The sequence below is a fragment of the Canis lupus genome, chromosome 6 (genome assembly GCF_011100685.1).
Source record: "Canis lupus familiaris isolate Mischka breed German Shepherd chromosome 6, alternate assembly UU_Cfam_GSD_1.0, whole genome shotgun sequence".
Taxonomy (NCBI): domain Eukaryota; kingdom Metazoa; phylum Chordata; class Mammalia; order Carnivora; family Canidae; genus Canis; species Canis lupus.
This window is the reverse complement of record NC_049227.1, coordinates 1,835,096-1,858,008: the sequence shown is the minus strand read 5'-3', so window position 1 is coordinate 1,858,008 and position 22,913 is coordinate 1,835,096. Positions and strand designations below refer to the sequence as shown.

At 41.1% G+C, this 22,913-nt stretch overlaps 1 protein-coding gene and 1 pseudogene across 10 annotated transcripts in view; both read right to left on the bottom strand.

Moving 5' to 3' along the window:
- The window catches only part of CALN1 (calneuron 1), a 529,066-nt gene that overhangs the window by 136,414 nt on the left and 369,739 nt on the right, over positions 1–22,913 (bottom strand). The window lies entirely within an intron of this gene.
- On the bottom strand, positions 11,394–11,514 carry LOC119872445 (annotated as a pseudogene).

Genomic DNA, 22,913 nt, shown 5'->3' with positions numbered 1-22,913 from the left:
AAGATAAGGGTAGATCCGTAATGGTTGGTATATTCACTGGGGAATGACTCCCAGATTTTGTTCAGGTGATCATGTGTCTGCCAGAGTCGCAAAAGATAAGGCAGTGGAGGATGACAGGAGGCGTACACTGAATAAGCACCCCTTAGGGAGATGGTAGACAGTAAGGTGAGTCAGCAGTGGGTCTAGGCAAGGTGTGAATGTCTGCAGACAAAGGGCTGTTCCCATACACGGACTCGGCTCTGGGTAGGCGGAAGGGGTGCCTGGTGGTCTCTTCTACTGGCCAGGTAGCAAAGGTTCTTCCGTGGGCCACTTGGCAAGTAAGAACTGACTTGACAGGTCTTCAAAATGCTTGATCTCTCTGTCACTCCCATGATCCAAGGGAGCCATGACTATCTGAGAGGAAGGCCTCATTCATGCTACTCTGGGATCCACTGGAATTTGTTTTCTAGGCTACCCGTTGTCATAATACAGAGCAGTCTGGGCTGAAGGGTTGGCCATAAATATGATGGCCAGAAGGATGCTGTTCCTTGACTGTCTGGAGAAGTTCCTAATGAACTCACATCTGTTTCATCCCACATTCAGGCCTGGGCAAGTGGAAAAGGATTATGCATGGGACCTCCTCTAACTCTATCGTTTTATATATAGATGGGAAAGCTGAGGCAGAGGAGGGGTAGTCCAGGGTCACGCCAGGATGGGCAGAAGGATTGAGAATAGGAGCTAGGTCTCTGACTCCTACTACCATGCTTTTTGATATTCTAGACTATTTCTTGCTGAAAGAATCTACTTCCTACTCTCCCTCCATCCCTCACACCTCTGATAGGCACAGGCATCCGAGTCAGCTTTTAAAACCATGAATCCAATCAGGACACACCTATTCAAACTCACAATGGCTTCCCAATTCCTTAGCATGGGCTCCACGCTCCCACTAGTCTGCCCCTGCCCACCTTCCTGCCTCACTGTACTCTAGCCAGACCAGCTATATTGCTGTTCTGGGCATATGCCAAGTTTTCCCACCTTAGGAGTCGGAACTTGCTATTCCTTCTGCAAAGAATGCCATTCCTGCCATTCTTGATAAAGGCACCTACTTATTCCTTTCCAAGCCACATCACCTCCTCCAGGAAGCCTGCTCTAACCAGCCATACCCAATTAGCCCCCAGTCTCTATCCTACCACTCTGCTTTATTTTCATCATAGTATTTATCAGGAAATGACATTTCCTTATTATCTGTCTCTCCCTCTGTTCCATTCACTGCAAATGCCAAAACCTGCCTGGCATATAGTAGGTTCTTAACTACAGATGAATTACTATGGTGAAGGATGACTACCATGTTGCTCCTAGGGAACCATACACCTTTTTTGGATCCATAATGGAATTTTTTTTAAAGATTTTATTTATTTATTCATGAGAGACACAGAGAGAGAGATGCAGAGACACAGGCAGAGGGAGAAGTAGGCTCCATGCAGGGAGCCCGACGTGGGTCCTGATCCTGGGTCTCCAGGATCACGCCCTGGGCTGAAGGCGGCACTAAACTGCTGAGCCACCAGGGCTGCCCTCCATAATGGAATTTGATCAAAGCACCCTGGCACTAGGTAGCCTCAGGAAAACACTTCACTTCCAGTGAAGAATACCAGAAACAAGGCTTTCCAGATTCCCTAAGAACTTAATGTACAGTTGGTTTATTACAGCATCCCAAAATATATTCTTTGGACTTGAAGGTGTCACATTCCATACTAAGACCACACAGATAACAACCAGAAAAGCCTCACCCTGAGCCAAACCACTTGACTTTATAATGCACTCAAGGACCTGAATGATTGTCGATCTTCTTCCTTCTCCTGCTTTTTCTGTGTTTTAGTTTCTCAAACTGCTGCAGCCTCCCCCTCAAAGTCCCCTGCTAGGAGGCAGACTCAACCCATCAATCACTTGGCCAAACTAACAGATGCAGCTGCTGATTGCAGAGTGAGAACCAGGGCAGGACCACCCCAGAACTGAATCCTGTTTTCTGGGGCATCTCAGAGGGAATCAATTGCTCGCTGAGGCATGAACAATGAACCAGCCTAGCCATTCCAACAGCTTCTTCCCTGTGTCTCAATCAAGTCGCTGATCTGTTGAATTGGATACGCTGACTGCAATTGCTAAATTGAAGAAATCAGAAGCAACTTGGCAGCACTTTCCCGAGCCATGAAATCCTCATGCTCAATGCCCTCACATTCTTGGTTCCACCCCAGGTGCCTCCACATCCTCCCAGTGGCCTCCCACATGTAACTGAAATCCTTCCCTCCTCTACAGTGTCTGTGCTTTTCATCCCTTGCCTACCATCTACCTGACACCCCTCAGCACTTACCTGGATGACTACAGGAGCATCCTTTTTACACTCCAGCCTCTGGACTGGTCCACCTTGCACAACCAGCTAGATTATCCTTTCTAAAACCAAGGTTCCACCAGGCTCTTGTCAGCTCAGTACGGTGGGTTCCCTACATCCCTCTCACCTTCGTATGCAAAGTCCATGAGAACCTGTCCAGCTTCTAATCACCCCTCAAGTCATCTCTATAAAGTCTTCTTTGATTCCTCTAGTTGTACAAGTGCTTCCCCTTATAAATTTTCATAAATGCCAGTGCACTTCTTTTGTATTTCAATCCTCTGTACTTTTTTAAAAGGTATTTTATTTATTTATTTGAGAGATACAGAGACAGGGAGCATGAGTGGGAGGGGCAGAGGAAGAGAGAATCTCAAGCAGACTCCATGCTGAGCACAGAGCCTGCTGCAGGGCTCAACCCCACAAATCATGAGATTAGGACCTGAGCCAAAACCAAGAGTCAGAGGCTTAACCGACTGTGCCACCCAGGCAGCCTAGTCCTCCGTACTTTCTACCTTGTCAGTGCCCATGGCTTACCTTTTGCACCTCATTGTTCATCTCTGTGTTCTCTACACAGCTTTGCGCCCTGCATTTTCTAAATACATGCTATCAACACACACTCATGTTAAGAGAATAGGTTTATTATTTTAAAGATCTTAAATGATCACTCCAGGTTAATAGAAATAGCTGTATCATTGGCAGGGGAAAGATGCCATTACCTCTTTTGTCTTTTATACATCACCAAAGTTTTTCTGAAAGGTCTTTCGCATTTGTAATATACATTCTTTTCATAGTGATTTTAGCTTTATTAAGTGTTATGGCATTTTATCTGCATACTAAGTCTTCCAAAATGTGTGTAAAAGTACACTGAATAATTGTAAATAAGATTTCTTGAGGAAGAAATATATACTGAGTGCTGTTTTTTGTGCTAGATATTGTGCTGGGTACCAGGGGCCCAATGCTTGGCAGGGCTTGCAAGCTTATGACAGACAGCAATTTCCATTTCATGTGGTAAATACTTTGATGGCAGTGGGCATATGTTTCTACAGGGGCATAGAGAAGGGACCCCCCAACCCCTTCAGAAGTGAAAGCTAGGGACAGTCTTGAAAGGCAAGTTGGGGTTTTAGGTTGGCAGGGCAGAAAAAAAAAACCCACAGCTTAGGTTCAGAGGTGAGAGAGAACTTAGCTTATTAGAACAACTGCAATTAATTCATTATTGCGAGAGAATCCAGGGTGTGATGGAAATGGAGAGTGACTGCCATTATTTTTAGGGCAGTTATTAATACTCTCAAATTTGCAATGTGGAAACTCAGACTCAAAGAAGGGAAGTCACTTATAAAGATCTAATGCACACCCGAAATCCTTTTGGGAAGACCCCTGTGGAATCTACAGTTCTAATCACAGTCAAACCAAGCTCACACTGACACAACTTTTTTTTATTATGTCTCACTTTACATCAGAGGGTTCTTGAATCTTCAGATTTCCACACTTATTCTTCCCTAAGAGAGTTATCAAAGGACATCAAAAGAATTTTGAAAGACTGAGAGGGGATTTATATATATCGGTTTGACTTTGGTCATTAGTTAAACACTTCTTTAAAATGCTTTTAGTGGGTAGCTACGGTTCAATAAATGTGTATCAATGAAATGCTCCTAACCTTTTCACCATTTCTCATTGGCCCCAGCTAAAAAGAAAACACGATAATGCAAAAAAAAAAATTTTTTTTTCATATGGTGCTTCATACTGTACAAATAACACAATAATAATAAAGATAGGTGACATTTACTAGAATGGGCAGTGATTTGCAATTAACCACACTACAACCCCAAGAGATGGGTTCTTTATTTTTTTTTAATTTTTTAAAATTTATTTATGATAGTCACACACAGAGAGAGAGAGAGAGAGAGAGAGAGGCAGAGACACAGGCAGAGGGAGAAGCAGGCTCCATGCACCAGGAGCCCGACGTGGGACTCGATCCCGGGTCTCCAGGATTGTGCCCTGGGCCAAAGGCAGGCGCTAAACTGCTGCGCCACCCAGGGATCCCGAGATGGGTTCTTTATCACCCTTCTTTATCCTCAGAGGCATAGAGGAGTAAAATTACTCACTTAAGGTTACAGGGTATGCACAGAAGGTGCTGACATCAGCAATCTGCACCTTATCACTTTGCCAGATCTTCTGTGTGGACTAAGCATTTGCCTATCTTTTTTTTTTTTTTTTTTTTTTTCTGATCTTACGAACTCTGTCAAGGCAGAGGAAATACAATACTTCACTTCTGGTATATTTTGGAAATATTATAAATACTTCATTTTTTATATATTTTGGAAATTGAGGTTTTGACACACACTGCTGCTTGCCCACGGCCACTCATCCCATTTCCTGGCCTCCATGACCCCCTCAGCAGCCTCATCTATCCTGTCTGTTAGTATATGAGGAGACATTTCAGCTTTTTATCTAGTTGTAAGAAGAAAAGCCTTCCCATAGGTAGGTACCCAAGGATGGTAGAAGCAGGAACCCCTTGGAATTCTCTTTATTGACAATGATGACAATAGAATTAATGTCTTACATGCAGGTAGCACTTTTAAATATTTTCAGTGCATTTCTATATGTGTTAACATGTCTGTTCCTCACAATGTCCTTGGAGGGGTGACCAGAAAATGGGACTCTTTAACCCATTGGCTATATGAGGAAACTGGAACAGAGGTTCCATAACTTGATGAATGAGCTTATTTTTTAAATGAGGGAAGACAGTAAACTAATAAAAAGTGATATTTTATGAAAGAATTGTGGAAACTGTCATGGAGAAAATTAAGGCATGGCAAGAGGGGTAAGGAAAGCCAAGAGAGGTTGAGGGAAGGGGTTGTTACTTTATACAGTGTGTCCACAGACTTCTCTAACACGTGCGCAGGGAACTAAAGAGGAAATGAGCCCTGAGATGTTCTGGGGGACAGGTTTCCAACTAGAAGAAACTGTGAATGCAAAGGCCCTGCTTGATGTGTCTGAGAATCAGCCAAGAAGCCAGTGTGGTTACAGCAGAGTGAGAGCAGAAGCAAAGGTAGCAGAGGCACACCATGGAGGATTTCAACTTTTAAAAAAGACAAAGGGGGAGCAAAAGAGTGACAGAGCTGTTTCACATTGTAACTCAAGTCTGGTTGCATTAGTAAGGGGGGGAGCAGGCAAGGGCAGAAACAAAAAGATCAGTGAAGAGGCTATTGCACTAATACAGGCAAAATACAATGGTGGCTTGGACCCGGAGATAGGGAGAAGCAGCCAGATGCTGGATTTGTTTCAATACTACTTGCTGATATGCAGTATGTGACAAAGTGGTGGTATCTAAGAGAGATGTGACAAAGTGGGGATATCCAAGAGAGGATGTCATAGACACTGGAGTTCAGAGGAAATGTCCGAATGTATGAATTTGGGAACCTTCAGCATATGGAAGTATTTAAATCCACAGGTATGGGTGAGGCCTACTATGAAATGAGTTCAAGGACAGTCAGGCTCCTCTGGTGTTTAGTGTTACTGAGGAGACTCAGTAAAGGGGCTGGAGAAGGAGATCAGAGAACAGAAGTATCTGCCATCCTGAAATCCAAGTGGAGGGAGTATTTCAAGGAAGAGAGCGTGACAAATCATGCCAGGGCTGCTGGGAGGCCAAGAAGAGATGGACTGAAAATGGACTGCTGAATTTAACAACATGGAAGTTATCAGTGACTTTGACTAGAGCTTTTTATGGAGTAGCAGGAACGGAAATCTGGCCGATCCGAGTGGATTCACAAGTCAATGTGAGGACAGAATTGACAGCAGTGAGTGAGTACAGACTACTCTTCAGAAGGGCTATCAATGGAGGGGAGAAGAGAAATGATTTATAAGCTGGAGGGGTGTGAAAAGTTTAATTTCTTGTTTTTAGGGTGAGAGTTGTCTTAAAAGGTTTGTATCCCAGTGAGATGCTATAGTGGAGAAAGCAAAGTTGATGAACTTTTGATATATGTTCTCTCCTTAAGCCTCAAGATGCCCAATGAAGTGGCCATAATCCTACTTTATAAGTGAGGACTGTAAGTGAATTTAGAGATTACATAGTAAATGGTACAGTTGGGGTTCAAACCCAGGTCTGTTGGATCTCAACATAAGCATTTTTCCCACTGTTCTGTGTGGGACATGGAACATGGCACACTGGCTTATTTAGATTCAAAAAGCAATAAGTATTGGGTCAGTATATAGGAATGACCTAAGAGTTTGAGGGTACCCAGGATCAACGGGCCCAGAATGCTTTGGGACTCTGGAGAGCTACCCAGGCTCGAAATTCTACCATAACGAGACTATAATGTATGTGATGCCAAATGGGTAGACAGCCACCCCTGGAAGGAGGGTTACAAATATAACATATTTCATGTGGGCCTGGGGCCTCAAGACTGAAATCCTCCATGCAGTCTGGCAGCCAGGTTGTCCCAGGTGAGCCCAAAGCAGATGGTTTCACCGAAATCCCCTGCCGAGGAAGTGCAGACTGAGTGGTCCACATCTCTGAAATCGAAATCTTACCAGCAGAAAAGAGCTCCTTCTGTGATGGATGGGATGACTGAGCACATGTAGATGCTGCAGGGGAGGAAATGCAACCAGAAAAGTTGCAGATATGGGTGTCTGAAAATTTTATGCTTCTGTGTTATTCCAACGCAAGTCTTGATTGAACTTAGCAATGCAGATACAGTGAGCCAAAAGTATTTATATTTTATTTGTAATAGTTGGTCCCTTCATCTCCCTTCACAGGGAGCTTTATGAATTGGTAGGTGGATGAGGAATGCTAAATGTGACACTGGAAGAGACTCTGCAATTAATCAACTTGTTCTTATCTTGGTAAAAGTTGTGGTTTGGACACTGGAAAAATCTAGCAGCCACTCATCTCTGATTGACAGTCCTCTTTCATTTTCTGTGAAAGAATTTTGATTTATTCTTTTTGGTGAAGTTGATAGGAGGTAGTGGGTCTGTGACTCTTTGATTCATGGTTAAAGCTAAAATTTTTCTTGATTGCAAGAAATTTATCATTATTGATTCTGGAATGATGAAAACATGAGGCAATCTGATATAAAAGCATAAAAGTGAAAACAAAAAGGTTTGAAAAAGGAAAAATCTTTTGCAGTAGGGAACTCAAGAGTGAAATATTTCACCCTCCAAAAGCTCAAATCCCCCTCCTCCAAAGACACTACTTCCAACCTCACTCCCCTCCGCCATGGCAAGGCCCTCAGCTTACCTATACTCATCACAGAAAACCCCAGATGCTTTCCTCAGCTTACCAATCACAAGCCCCTGATGAATTAACTTCAGTCCTCGGACATATGAATGCAATTTCCACATGCTGACTTAAATAGAAATGAGCTGGTTGATTCTTTGGATTCAGAGAACATAGAAGCGTTTTTATTTTAAGATTGGGAAATTTGGGGGGCACCTGAGTGGCTCAGTCAGTTAAGTGTCAGGCTCTTGATTTCAGCTCAGGTCATGGTCTCAGGGTCATAAGATCAAGCCCAGCAGCGGGCTCTGGGCTTAGTGGGGAGTCCCTGAAATTCTTTCCCTCTGCCCCTCTCCTCACTCATGTGCTCTTTCTCTCTCTCTCTCTCTCTCTCTCCCTCTCTCCACCCCCCCAATCTCTCTGTCAAATGATAAATAAATAAATCTTAAAAAAAAAAAAAGCCTGGGAAATTTTTCTTTGCTCTCATGTGCTACATTCAGTGTTTGTGAAGTTGGTGAGGGTGCTCGGCCTTCTGTTCGTGTCACTGTACCCCCACTGCCTGCAGTGTGTCTTCTTTCATTGCTATATAGTATTCCAGAGAATCAGTACGTTATGATTTATTCTTCAGTCTTTTTGATGGCTATCTGGGTTATCTCCAGTTAAAGCTAGGATGGTACTGTTTTGAATATGGCACTCCTGGGTCTTGGTGCTCTGTGTGCTCTCCTCTGGAACATACACAGTGAGAGATGTTCTCAGACACAGGCATACACAGCATTAGGACCAGGCACCAGAATTTTCCAAAAATGCATACCCCCCTTGTAGGGAATGAAGCTGGCTGCTCCATGTCCTTGCCAACATTTGGTATTGCCATCCTTTTTCATGTTAACCATGCAGATAAGGGTGCAGTCGTATTTCATTATGATTTATTTGATTTACCAATATTTTTATTCTTTATTGAGGTATACTTGACATTCCACAAAAAATCACCAATTTTAAGTGTTCAATAAGTTTGGATGAATGCATATACTTGTGTGACTACCACCCTATCACACACACATGTACACACACATACATGGTTCCAGTGGGGTTCTTTTCTTGGGGTTATGTATGATTTTATAAACCTGATAGACTCATGATCTTTTTAAAAGATTTTATTTTTTATTTGAGAGAGAGAGAACAAGCAAGGGGAGGGGCAGACAGAGAGAGACAAGCAGATTCCCTGTTGAGTGGGGAACCTGATGCAGGGGTCAATCCCAGGACCCTGAAATCATGACCTGAGCTAAACTCAGACGTTTAACCAACTGAGCCACGTGAGTGTTCCAACCCATCATCTTTTCTGAAGGCCTGATAGACTATTATAACCATCCCATAATCAGGGGATACTGATACTATAAAGTTCCTTCATCCCCCCCAAATAGTTTTGTGTATCCTTTTGTGGTCAAACCCATCCCTCACCCCCAAATCCTGACAACCACTCCTCTGTCTGCTGTCCCTATAATCCTATCTTTTCCAGAGTGCCCTATAAATGGAATCATACAATACATATCTTTTTAAAGACAAGCTTCTTTCACTCAGCCTAAAGGCCTTTGAGATCCACTTACATTCCTACATACATTCCCCATGCTGTACTTTACAACCAGAGACTTATTCATTTTATAACTGGAAGTTAATACCTCTCAATCCCCTTTACCTATTTCATCCATTCCACCAACCCCCTCCTCTCTGGTAACCACCACTTTGTTCTCTGTACCTATGAGTCCATTTCTGTTTTGTTTAGTTTGTTTGTTTGTTTTGTTTTTGAAATTCCACATATAAGTGAGATCATATGGTACTTGTCTTTCTGTGTCTAGCTTATTTCACTTGCATTGTTCTCTGTAGGTCCATCCATGTTTTCATAAATGACAGGATTTCATTCTATGTATGGCTGATTAATATTCCATCGTGCATGTGTGTGTGAGCATGGGTGCGAGCACCACATCCTTATCCATTCATTACTGCTGGACACTTAGGCAGCTTCTATATCCTGGCTATTGTAAATAATATTGCAATGAACATAGGGGTGCATACTTTTCTTTGAATTGCTGTTTTTTGTTTTTCTTAGGTGAATACCCAGAAGTGGAACTGCTGCATCATACAGTGGTTCTATTTTTAATTTTCTGAGGAACTTTCATCCTGATTTCTGCTTCATTCCTGTCAAGAGTGCACAGAGGTTCCTTTTCTCCAGAGCCCTACCAATACTTGGTATTGCTGTCTTTTTTATAATAGCCAATCCGACTGGTGTGAGTTGATATCTCATGGATTCACATTAAAAATTTTATTTTTTATGAGGTCCAATTCATTTTTTTCTTTTCACAGGTTGTGCTTTTGGTGTCCTATCTAAGAACTCTTTGCTCAACTGAAGGTCATGAAGGTCTTTGCCCAATATCAAGTCCACAAGTTCTGATTTACTCCCTGTGGTTCCAAAATCAGCTTAGTTTACAAAGCCTTTGCAGTGATATTCGCATCTGTCCTGGGAGGTGTGCAATCTACTGGTCAGTCTGCAACCTGGGAGGTTGTCACACCATGAATCAGTTCTCAAAGCCTTTATTATGCTGTTTAGAATCAGTTGCATGTATGTGCAACCTGGGAGTGAGCCCAGAAGTTCATACAACTTTATGTTGTTGCTTTTCCAAGGCCCTTCTCTGTGTGAACTCAGCACCTCCCTTCCTAGCATTCTGGCTAGAAAGTGGAGCCTTAGCTTCCACGCTCTACTGTACACTTTCCACAGCTGGTTCAGCAAGGCAGGACAGAGAAGATACACAGAGAGGGAGAATGCAACCAGCTGGGTGTAGAGGAAACAGGAAAAATAACAAGGTTCCTCCCAGGGTCCTGGCACAAAGGCATAGGCACCATGATGCTGGTGCTATCACAGCTCCTCTCTGCAGGGCACAGTATGGGTGCTGGGACAGAAGACAATGGAAAATACACAAACAGAAAGAGTGGGGGATGCCTCCACTCTCTCTGTCTTGTAGGGGCCTGCTTCCCATCCCATGGACCAAGACAAAAGAATGTTCTTTTTAAAGTCTCAAGAGGTCTCAAGTTATGCACCTCGTGTGCACTCTGGGGGCTTGGGGCTATCTCTGAGTCTGGGCCTGGGAGACATCAGAAAATAAAAATGACAAGTCACTATCAGGTCAGTGGTACTTTGAGCTTGCCAATCCACCTGCTTGTGTTTCCTTCTCTGAGTTCACAGACAGCTGCTCCATGCACATTGTTCTGTTGCATTCTGTGAGTGTATAGTCCTTACTTAGGACTAGAACCTCTCCTACTGTGAATTTAACTTGCATTTATCTGATGACAGATAATCTTCCTGTAAGTTTGTTGGTCATTTGAATCTACTCCTTTGTAAGGTGCTTATTTGAGTCTTTGCCTATTTTTCTATCAGGCCACCTATATTTGTCTTCCTGGTATCTTGTTTATTCTTCATATGTTTTGGAGGTATCCTTTTATGTATATGTGTATGCATATGTGTGTGCATGTATATATACATATATGTACATATATGTAACTATGTTTTCCCAATCTGTGGCTTGTCTTAATGGTGTCTTTGCATGAACTCACTTCATGTATTTTTATTTTTTAAGTAGGCTCCATGTCCAGCATGGAGCTCAATACAGAGCTTGAACTCACAACCCTGCGTTTAAGACTGAGCTGATATCAAGAGCCAGACACCTAACCAACTGAGCTACCCAGGTGCCCCTGAGTTTATTTTTAATATAGTCGTAATTGTCAGTCTTTTCCTTTGTGATGAATGTTCTTTATATCCTGTTTAAAAACTCTCTGCCTCTCCAAGGTCATAAAAATATCTTTCATATTCTTTATTAAAAGCCGTATTATTTTTAATTAGCAATAATTATGTGTTGGATAAACTTCATTGGCTACAATACTGCCACTGCACCAAGATGCAGAAGCCATATTATTTTTTGTTTTTGCGTTGACATTTACAATGTACCTGGAGTTGATATTTGTTCATAGTATAAGAGAGGGGTCCAGATTTAAACAACTGACACCTTTGGAAAGGCCATCTTTCCTTCATCGCATTGTCGTTTCACTGTTGCCATAAATGAACTAATCATACATGTCTTGTGGACCTGTTTTTATACCTCCTGTTCTGTGTCATAGGCTTTGTTTTATACTTTCCCTGAAGATTGAGCCAAACCATACACAAGATACTCCCAGATCCACTGGGGCTACATACCAATTCCTTCCTTTCCATAGTAGAGCTCTACTATCCCTTCCATGGATACTTAAAAATACCTTGTCTTCATGACTTGGGAAACGTAGATTAATTCTCCCCTAGGCAATAAGCATCCTTTCCATGTAGATGGCACTTAAATCCACCAGAATAGTATGGCTTTCCACATCAGGCCTTCCTTGGAGAGTTGCTCATTCTGTCATCTGGTTTCTAACACATGGATCCCTGGACTGGGGGAAATCCATTCTCAGGGGCCACTGGCCAGCAGCAGATAATGGGATATGAGTCCTACACCCTCTGATGGATATTAATGGGCTGGGAGTTGGGCTTCTCACCCTGCTTTCATCTTAGCCCATCTGAAAACAACTCAGCAAGGCTCCTTGGATAGTGGATAGTCTTCCCATTTATCAGAGGCTTTATCAGTTGGCCCAGAGATACCTGGCATATACAATTCTGGAGAGAAGGGGAGACCCATTTACTTCTTCTCAGGAGGACTTGACTCTCCCACCCATCTCAGGAAAGTTGTCCAGATCCATGAAAACAACAGTCTGGATTCCCCAAGCCTATGTCTGTGGTCTCGCACTTTGGGACAACTTGTTCAGCTTTTAGAACTCATCATAATGGCAAAGGCCTCATGACATAATTCCTTTCATTAGACTTCATGTTAGCTTATCTGTGAGATTCAGCAAGGGGGTAACTTCTTCCCCAATATAAGACCTGACCCGTCACCATGTACCTTGACAGGTTCTATCTCCCACTCAACTTCATAATAGACATTGCCCATAGCATTTTCTTGACTGAGAGATTAGATCCTCAGATCACTTCCCTACACACTGCTTGACCTCTCATATTGGCTTACCCTATATTGGGTTACCTACAGTGTTAAGCCTTCAGATGCTTCTACTTTGGAGTGCTTGTCATAAAAAATGAGTATAGGCTTCTCAGTCTCAAGCAACCCATTCTACAGGAAGCTGTGACATTTTCAGAAGTTAGGACAAACAGTAACCTGAATGATTTGCTTTCCTCCTTTTTAATCAGGTTTAGTAGCATCCTCAGAATGTCCATCAAAATGACCAAGAATCTTCTCCCAAAACATGAAGAATATGAGCATACCAGTTTTTCTGATAAGCTTTAATGTTATATATCTCCAAAGAGATTTGGAGTTTACGACATCTCTGTATATTCTAGGCTTTTGACTTTACATTTCTCATTTTTGTGGGGGAAGGCTAAGTGCAGTGAATACTTGCAGGAAAGATAAGAGAGAAATGCCATTCCACTCTTACCTTCATCAGCATAAGAGGGCCATGGTCAAACTCCATGGCTCAGAGGACCAGAATCTCTTTCTAGTCCTAATTCCTTTCTGTTCCTTGGCAAACTGAACATAATTATCTTAGTTATAAGCCTCCATTTTACCATCAAGGTGCAAGCACCTACATGGCTATCTGGTCCCATCATGATAATCGTTTGTTTTTACGGAATTTTACATAATCAGCAAAATGACTATCATATTCTCTGGAGTGGAGACAATGAATCCATACCTAGACCATATAAGGTGCATGAAGATCACTTCCCATTCATTCATTCACAATGCCAGGAGGCACTGTGTGAGATGCTGGGTATACAATGGCAAAGAAGACAATGAATTGGAAATGGAGCTTACATTCCCTGGGGACTTTTCTTCTAAAGACAGATATCTAAATCTTAATAGAAATTTGCCTACCAAATGTATTTATAAATAGAACCTAGTTGTGCTCAAAGATAGCAAACTAGAGAGGAAAATGTTACCCAAAGTTCTACCCTGGGAGACCGCCTCATAGACCAGTAATTTGCAGTCTCTTTTCTGCCATAAAATACTTAACATATTATGTTCACATTTGTACCACACTCCCATAGGTATAAAGAAGAGTCTCAAACTTCTCTCTTTGTAAAAAAGAAAGAGAAAGAAAGAAAGAAAGAAGAAAGAAAGAAAGAAAGAAAGAAAGAAAGAAAGAAAGAAAGAAAGAAAGAAAGAAAGAAATGTATGCTGACAGTTCTCCATTTGCCACCCCCCAATCCACTCTTTGTTCCTCTCTGTCCTGGGCCCTGGGAAGCTGATACCTGTGGGTTGCATCTCCTAGACAACCTTACAACTGGCTTCCAGTTGGGTTAAGCCAGTGGGAGAGAATGGCAGGAAATCTGAGGGCATGAGATAAGAGAGGTCAGAGTATATCTCCCCTGTTCACTCTCTGATAGAGCTGTGCTGCTCTAGCAGTGGCAATTCCCACTCAGTGGCTCCTCTTCCAGCTCTAATGGGTTTCGGTAACCCTTTCCTTCCAGCCCTTGGTGAGTGGGAATATCTTCCATCTGTGTGAGTCTCAGGGAGCCTCACCATCTCATTTGTTCCTTAACCTGCCTACACTATGTAAACAGCCTCTTCATTAACACCTCCTCATTTGTATCTGGGTGCATACTGTTTCTTCATGAAATTCTGATACAAAATGCAAATAACAAAGAAGGAAGTTATTATAGGAATAATCTGGATCCACTCACACACACAAAAAACTAATGTTAGTAGAAGCAAATTACTTGTAACAAACCTCACTACGAATACTGCCTCCATGTTAAGGAGCTGCTGACCAAGACCAAGTTATATTTGGTCCCTCTGTGCTTGTGACCAGCATTTGGAAGGACATTCTGGACTATATAAAGACTGGCATGTCCCCTCATTTTAACCCTTTACAGTGGTGAGATTGGGGGCTCAAAACAATGAGACTCACTAGAAAGACTTCAAATTACACTAGTAATATTTCATAATCCAGTGACTTTTAAAATTCCATCTTGGCTGCCCGGAGGAAAAGATTTTTCTCCCATATCTTCCCTACAAATTGCTGAACACTTAAAACCAGTTTTATTTATAACATGCCACAGCAGATGTCGGCCTCTCCCTTCTTGTGCCTGATTTGCCAGAGACTGCCAAGCCAAAAAAATACATTAGGTAAAATAAATAAATAAAGCAAATCCTGATGATAATAATAAAGTGATAAGGAAAAGTGAAATCAGAAGGGATCATTAGAGCTCTCATCAATTCAACACTTGCTCAAAATGCTAGTAACCTTGAAAGATTCAGGTACAATCCATTCTTATACAAGGATCTAAGTTTGGCTTTCAAATACTGTAACAAGGACAGGTCTAGACATAGGTATCTAAGACTTGAAAGTGGTTTTGAAGTTTTGGAATCTCAGAGACCAGGGACACCTGGAAAATTTACTCTCCCCAGTGTCACAAATTAAGGTCCCCTGCCCCAACAGTAAGCTCTAAATAATTTTCTTTTTCCTTTTATTTCCTCCTCTCCTCTTCATCTCCAAATCCTACTCCTTTTCTTTTACCCCCTTGGCCACCCACTCTAATGTGTTTGATACATGTCTTGAGGCATATTCTTTTGTAATAATATTTATAATAGATAATAGTCTTGGAGCGCTTATGATATGTCCCAAATGCTTCACATACATTAACTCACCCAATCTGGATAACAGTACAATGAGGTGTCACCATTTTACAAATGAGAAAACTGAGGCACAAAGCAACTAAGTAGCTCACCCAAGATAAGCAGTACGTAGTGGAAATGGGATTTGGGTCCCTAAATTCTGGCTCCAGAATCCATGTTCTTGTGCCCCCTTGATACACTGCCTCAAAATGTATGTTGTTTCAAACATCCATGTGTTTTAAATTACATAAATGTACCATACTATGAATCTCATTGTGTTTCTTACTTTTCTGACTAAAGAATCTTTTTTTTTTTATCCTCATTGCTGTTTATGTACATCTGGATCGTTGCAAAGTATTTCATGTTATTCATACCTACCCTTAGGGATGGACACCTAGGCTACCTCCAACTCAGTCCCACAAACAGACCATACATAATCAGCATCCTCCTACATGCCCTTTTATAGTCCTGAGTGAGAACATCTCTAGGAAGAATACTCAGCCTGGGATATGCTGGGTATATGCCTACTTTTTTTTTTAAAGATTTTATTTATTTATTCATTCATGAGAGAGACACAGGCAGAGGGAGAAGCAGGCTGCATGCAGGGAGCCCAACGGACTCGATCTGGGGTCTCCAGGATCACGACCCGGGCAGAAGGTGGCATTAAACCACTGGGCCACTGGGGCTGGCCTATATGCCTACTTTTAAATACTTAAGATTGCCCAAGCAGCTTTTGAACTGGGTCCAGGAAATACTCATTCATTCATTAATTCTTTCTTTCTTTCTTTGCCTACTATGTGACAGGCCCTGAGCTAGAAACTGAGGATATAAGCATGAATAGGAAAGATGTGGACCCTATTCACACTGAGCTTAGGGTCTAGCTCCTTGTGAACTTATTAAAAGTGTTTCCATCAGACAGAGAAAGACAAATACTTTATGATCTCACTGATATGTGGAAACTAAAAAAGAAATCCTGAACTCATAGATACACAGAACAGATTGGAGGTTGTCAGGTGGGGAGCAGTGGGTGAGTGAAATGGGTTAAAGTGGTCAAACGGTTAAAAAAAAAAAGTGTTTCCATCAAGTCCTTGGCTATGACCCCATCTAGTTTTATTCTGTGACCATTAAATCACTTTCAAAAGGACAACTCTAAAAAGAAAACAAAAAACAAAAGGACAACTCTTTATTCCCTTCCAATATATAGATATATTTATTTTATGGAACATTTCATTGAAAGTGTATGCCTGTTTTCCTCTATATAAATCTGAAGTCTGAGCTTCTCAGACAATATTCTAAATGAGGTGATCTTTAGATCTGGTTCTTCCAATATTGGCCAATGCAATACCCTATTACCTAGGGAGTAATCTATAGAGGATAAGATGGTTTTATTGACTTGGGTTGAACACAAAATCAGCACCTTAAAAATATCACTGGGGTGTAAGTTGGTAGAAATAGTTTTTGAGGATTCCAGGAAAAACAGAAATGCCTTCTGGCTCACATTTTAAAAGCGTGCTTTTAATTGCTTAGATACTACTTTTGGAAAAGCTCAATCCTTTGTATGTGCTCTTTCCGCCAACCTTCTATAAAACAATACTAAAAACTTCCTCCTGTTTGCAGACAACATGATTTTACTTGTCATGAGTCAGAAGTATATTTACCATATACCTAATTCATTCAAGAAAGAAGGGCTTCTGAGTTAATATTAAGAAACAATAAACTAACCAAAAAAAGTGACGAACAAAAAACAGACTCTTAAATACAGAGAATAAACTGGTGGTTGCCAGAGAGGAGGTGGGTGAGGAGATGGGTGACATAGGTGATGGAGATTAAAACTACACTTGCCATGAGCACTGAGTGGCATGTGAAGTTGCTAAATTGGCATATCACACACCAGAAACTTGTGTGGCACTACATGTTAAGTATACTTGAATTTTAAAAATAAATAAAAATTTTAAAAAGAAACAATAACAATTAACTAACAAACACTAAATGCATATAATCTACCACTGGATTATGTCAGAGCAACAGAGAGATATGTCCTTGGTTCAGCTTCCCCAACAGACATTATTTCTGGTATATTCTTTGACACAATGTCATTAACTTTTATTGAGAACTGTTTAAGAACAGAGACGCCAGGATGGCTCCGTCAGTTAAGCATCTGGCTCTTAATTTCAGCTCAAGTCATGATCTCAGGATGTGAGAGAAAGCCTGGTGTACAGCTCTGCACTCAGCACAGAATCTGCTTAAGATTCTCTCCTTCTCCCTCTGCCCTTCACCCCACTTGTGTGTGGGCACATATGCTCGTTAGCTCTCTCTCTCTCTCTCTCTCTCTCTCAAATAAATAAATAAATAAATAAACTTTAAGAACTGTCTAAGAACAATATCATTGAAACTGACTCACATACTATTCCAATAATGCAATGGATAGAGTGTCCAAAACTAACACAGCCCAAATATTAAACCTAAAATGATAAAACACATAGAGGAAAACACAGGAGACCCTGCCTGAGTTAGGTAGGACACATAAAACATGAATCATAAAAGGAAAATATGACAAACAGGGCTTCACAAAAATTGGAGACTTCTTTTTTTAAAAAGTGCTCTTAAGACGATGAAAACGCAAGCCATCATCTGGCATAAATATTTGCAAAATGAATATGTTAAAAAATTTTATGTAGAATACATCAAGAGCCCTCAAACTCATTAAGGAAAAAGTCAATACAGTAAAAGATGGGCAACAGATATAAACATCTGTATCACTACAGGCCATCAAGCAAATGTAAAGAAAGCTAATAGAAGTCATGATGGGATAGATACCACTATATACATACTAGAGTGTCTAAATTTTACAAGGAAAGAAGAGCTGAGAATATCCAGTGCTGACAAGGATGGAGAGCAACTAGAATGCTCATACATCACTAGTGGGCACTAAAAAGGGCACAGCTACTTTGGAAAACATTTTAGCAGTTTCTCATCAAGTTAAAGATACACTTACCATAGGATCCGGCATTCCACCTACATATCTACTCAAGAGAAATGATAAAAACATAATCCACATAAAGACACGTACATGAATGTTAATAGCAACTGTATTCATAATCATTTTGCACTAGACTGAATGTGTCCCCCAGCAATTCCTAACCCTCAAGGTGGTGGCATTTGAAGGCGGGGCCTCTGGGAGGTGATTAGGTCATAAGGATGGAGCCCTTGTGGATGGAACTAGTGCCCTCATAAAAGAGACCCCAGGGTGCTCTCTTGTTCCTTCCACCATGTGAGAACACATGGAAAATATGGCTGTCTATGAACCAGGAAGCAGGTCCTACCAGAACCAGATATGCTGGTGCCTGGTCTTGGACTTACTCCAGAACTGTGAGCAATAAATTCTTGTTGTTTTTAGGCCACCTGGGATATGGTGTTTTTGTTATAGCAGTCCAAATGGGCTAAGACAACACTCTAAACTGGGAACAGTGTGAATGTCCGCTAATTGATAAAGGGATAAACAAACTGGGTGCAAGCTACAGTAGGGCATTGGGGTGCTACAAAACAATAAAAAGGAATGGACTACAGACAGACAGACAAGACACAGTACAGATGAAACTCAGAGCATTATACTGAATGAAAGAAGGCAAAAAGGTGACACACTATATGACTATTTATATGACACAGAAATGGCCAAACTGTAGACAATAAGATTAGGACAGTAGTTGCCAGGCACTGAGGCTAGGGAAACTGAGTCCAAAGGGGCATGAGGAAATTTTGGGGGCGATGGAAGTATTTTCTGTCTTTATTGTGGTGGTGGTTACACACATGTATAAACTTATTAAAATTCATAGATCTGTACATCTAAAAGGCATTTTGGAAATTATATCTCTAAATATTCCATCCAGTGTCTTTTTCACATGGAGTCAATAATATCTCAATACCAAAACTGGTTGTATTTCTTTTGAGTACTGGGGTTGCTGTTATCTTCTGGAGACTGTGAATCATATAACTGATTAGAGTTATCATCTTTTCTTTTTTTTAAAGATTTTATTTATTTCTTCATTCATGAAAGCCATCTTGCTTCAGCTGTGGAAGCAGGGGGCTGGGTGTCTGACAGGCATTGGGTATTAATCTTACCTTTGATATAATTTTATTTCTCCTACTGTCATTTGCCTTTTGATCCGATTTCTTCCTAACAAATTCTTTTACCTTAATGCGATCTATGTACTTTTCTAAGATTAAGACTAAATATTAATCTTAGACTAAATATTTTTTTTTTACCAAGGCACAGTATACACAACCAAATAAATAAGTACATCATGGGATATATAATAAATCATAGAAGTGTTTTCTCCCGACACATGCCATAAAATTGCATGCCATAAAATCCTAACTCATGAAAGCATACTATCATGTTAATATCTAACTTGTTCTATTCATTTTTGGACACTTCCCTTTACAAAGAATGGGATAAAAATCAGAGAGGGAGACAAACCATGAGAAAATCTTAACTCTTGGAAACAAACTGAGGGTTGCTGGAGGGGAGGTGGTTGGGGAATGGGGTAACTGGGTGACAAGCATTAAGAAGGGCATGTGATGGGATGAGCACTGGGTGTTATACACAACTAATGAATTGTTGAGAACTATATCTGAAACTAATGATGTATTATATTTTGGCTAATAAAATTTAAACTAAAAACAAAAAAAGGAACGAGGATCAAACAGAGCATTATCAGGATGAAGTCAACAGGGATGGTATGTAGGAAAGAGAGGACTAGGGAAGCTTACCTTGGACAAGAGAAAAGACAGGGCAAATGTAAAAGCTGCCTTCAAATATTTTATACCTTGTCAGCTAGAAGAGAGGTGAAATAATTCTGATTTGTTCTATTAGATCAGGAGTGGGATCAGTGGGTACAGGGTATACCAGGACCAACTGGAACATAATACAGAGAACAGATTTCTAATGGAGCACGGCAAAGGTATGATGTTACATCCAAGGAAAAAGAGCTTCTGGCAGTAGATAAAACCAAACATAGGTTAGGTAATCACTTGGTTGGGATCTCATACAAAGATTCATTTAGATAAATGATTGCTCCCTTCTGATCCCAAGATTTAATAGTTATTTAACTCTGTGAGAAAACAGTATCCTTCCAATATGAAACAAACTTATTTTGGCTATGCAAACACCATTATTTTTTTACCGATCAATCTGCTTTATTATATTAAGTCGTATCATAATCCCAATACATTAGAACAAATAAAAAAGTTGTAGCAAGGGAATACTTTTACAGCTATTCTGGGATCAAGCCCTTAAAAAAATGAAACACAGAACTTTAGGGACACTTATTTGCAAAATACACCCTTTTCTTGCATGGCCAACTGCCCTTCATACCCGCTGGAAAAAGGCAGGCAATATAGCACCCTGAATGAAAGTTAAAGTAATTTCCTACTTTGTCCTTGTGCTTTAACACTTAGGCAATAAAGCTCATGCCATTTCCAATAAAAAGCAGAGACGGAGAAGTGCTCCTTCGTCACGGAAGAGCTCAAGCCAGCATCACCCAGGCATTCTCCCATTTGATAAAGCCCAGTCTTTGCTAAGTAGGCCAGACCTACGATTTAAAACTCACTTCCCAGGCAGCCCTGATGGTGCAGTGGTTTAGTGCTGCCTGCGGCCTGGGGTGTGATCCTGGAGACCCAGGATCGAGTCCCATGTTGGGCTCCCTGCCTGGAGCCTGCTTCTCCCTCTGCCTCTCTCTCTCTCTCTCTCTCTCTCTCTCTGTGTGTGTGTGTCTCAATAAAATAAATAAATAAATAAATAAAATAAAATCTAAAAAAATAAAAAATAAAAAACTCACTTCCCTCGGCATGAAGGACCTGAGGGTACTTGGTTCTGCAAAACTGAGAGCTAATTTCAAGCTGGCTTGAATGCCTAAATTCCAAGGCAGGGTCAGTTCACCAACAATTCCCAATAGACACATGTAATTGGTGAGAAACACCCTGAAGGCCTTTTAGGTCTACTAATAAGCAAGATAGGAACTGAGCAAAGGGGAGGAAAAATGATGCTGTAGTATGACTGGGAATCATAGACACATAAATATGGAAGAAGGCTGGGAAGTGGGGGAATAATCAGTGTGTTTACTGGAAGGTACAGTAGAAGAGAGATGAAAAACAAAGGACCTGAAGAGATATTTTTTCCCAAGAAGACATACAAACGGCTAACGGGTACAATGGAAAGGTACTCGACAGCACTCATCATCAGGAAATGCAAGTCAAAACCACAGTGAGCTCTCACCACCACACAAGTGTTAGAAGGGCCATTACCAAAAAGACAAGAGATCACAAGAGCTAGAGAGGATTTCCATAGTGCCACCACTATAGAAAACAGTATGGAGATTCCTCAAAAGATTAAAAATATAAATACCATTAAAAATCCCGCTTCTGAGTATCTACCCAGAGGAAAGAAAATCACTGTCTTGAAGAGATAACTGCACCCCCATCTTCACTGCGGCATTACCCACAACAGCCAAGACATAGAAACAATGTAAGCATCTCTCAATGGATATATGGATGGAGAAAATGTGACATACATTGGCATATTTTTCAGTCATCAAAAAGAAGGAAATCTTGCCATTTTCAACAACATGGATGACCCCAAAGGGTACCAGGTGGAAAGAAGTCAGTTTGAGAAAGAAAATACTTAAGATCTCACTCATATGTGGAATCTAAGAAAGCTGAATTCATAGAGAGTGTTGGTGGTTGCCAAGAGCTAGGGGTGAGAGAAATGGGTGAAGGTGGTCAAAAGGTACAAACTTCCAGTTTGAAGATGAGTAAGTCCTGGGGATCTTTCCACACACCAAGGTTCATGATACTGTATTGTATACCTGAAAGTTGCTAGAGAGTAGATTTTAAATGTTCTCAACAACAATAAAAACAAAAAATGCTAACTCTGTGAGGTTAGAGTGTTAACTAGCCTTATTGTGGTCATCATTTTGCAATATATACGTATATCAAATCATCACACTGTACACCTGAAACTTGGACAATGTTATTTGTCAATTATATCTCAATAAAGCTGAGGAGGGGGGAGTCACCAACAAGAGGAGACAAAGGAGGGGCATCTGGATGGCTCCATCAGATAAGCATCTGTCTTGGCTCAGGTCATGATCCCAGGATCCTGGGATCAAGGCCCGCATTGGGCTCCCTACTTGGGAGTCTGCTTCTCCCTCTTCCTCTGCCTCTTCCCTGGCTTATGCACTCTGTCCTTCTCTCAAATAAATAAATAAAATATTTTAAAAAGAAGAGGAGACAAAAGATGATGTCAGAATGCACTAGCTGCCTCACCAGGTATTAACATCCTCCCCAAACCACAAAGATAATTCTCCACGGCAAGATGGTTCATGTCAGTAATTTCACAGACCTTAAAAGGTTCCACTGCAGCATTAGTATTTTAGAGCAGAAATCATGCTCTATGCAGAATGCAGAAATCAAAGCAGCAAATATCTACTGAGCACCTACTATGTGCTAAGTTCCAAAGTAGGTATTTTATGTGCATGTTGCATGATCCACATGACTGCAAGAAGCTGTGGCCTATCATTATCCCCATAGGACAGGTGTAGAAACAGGTTCTGAGCATTTAAGTGGTCTATCCAAGTTCGATCTAACT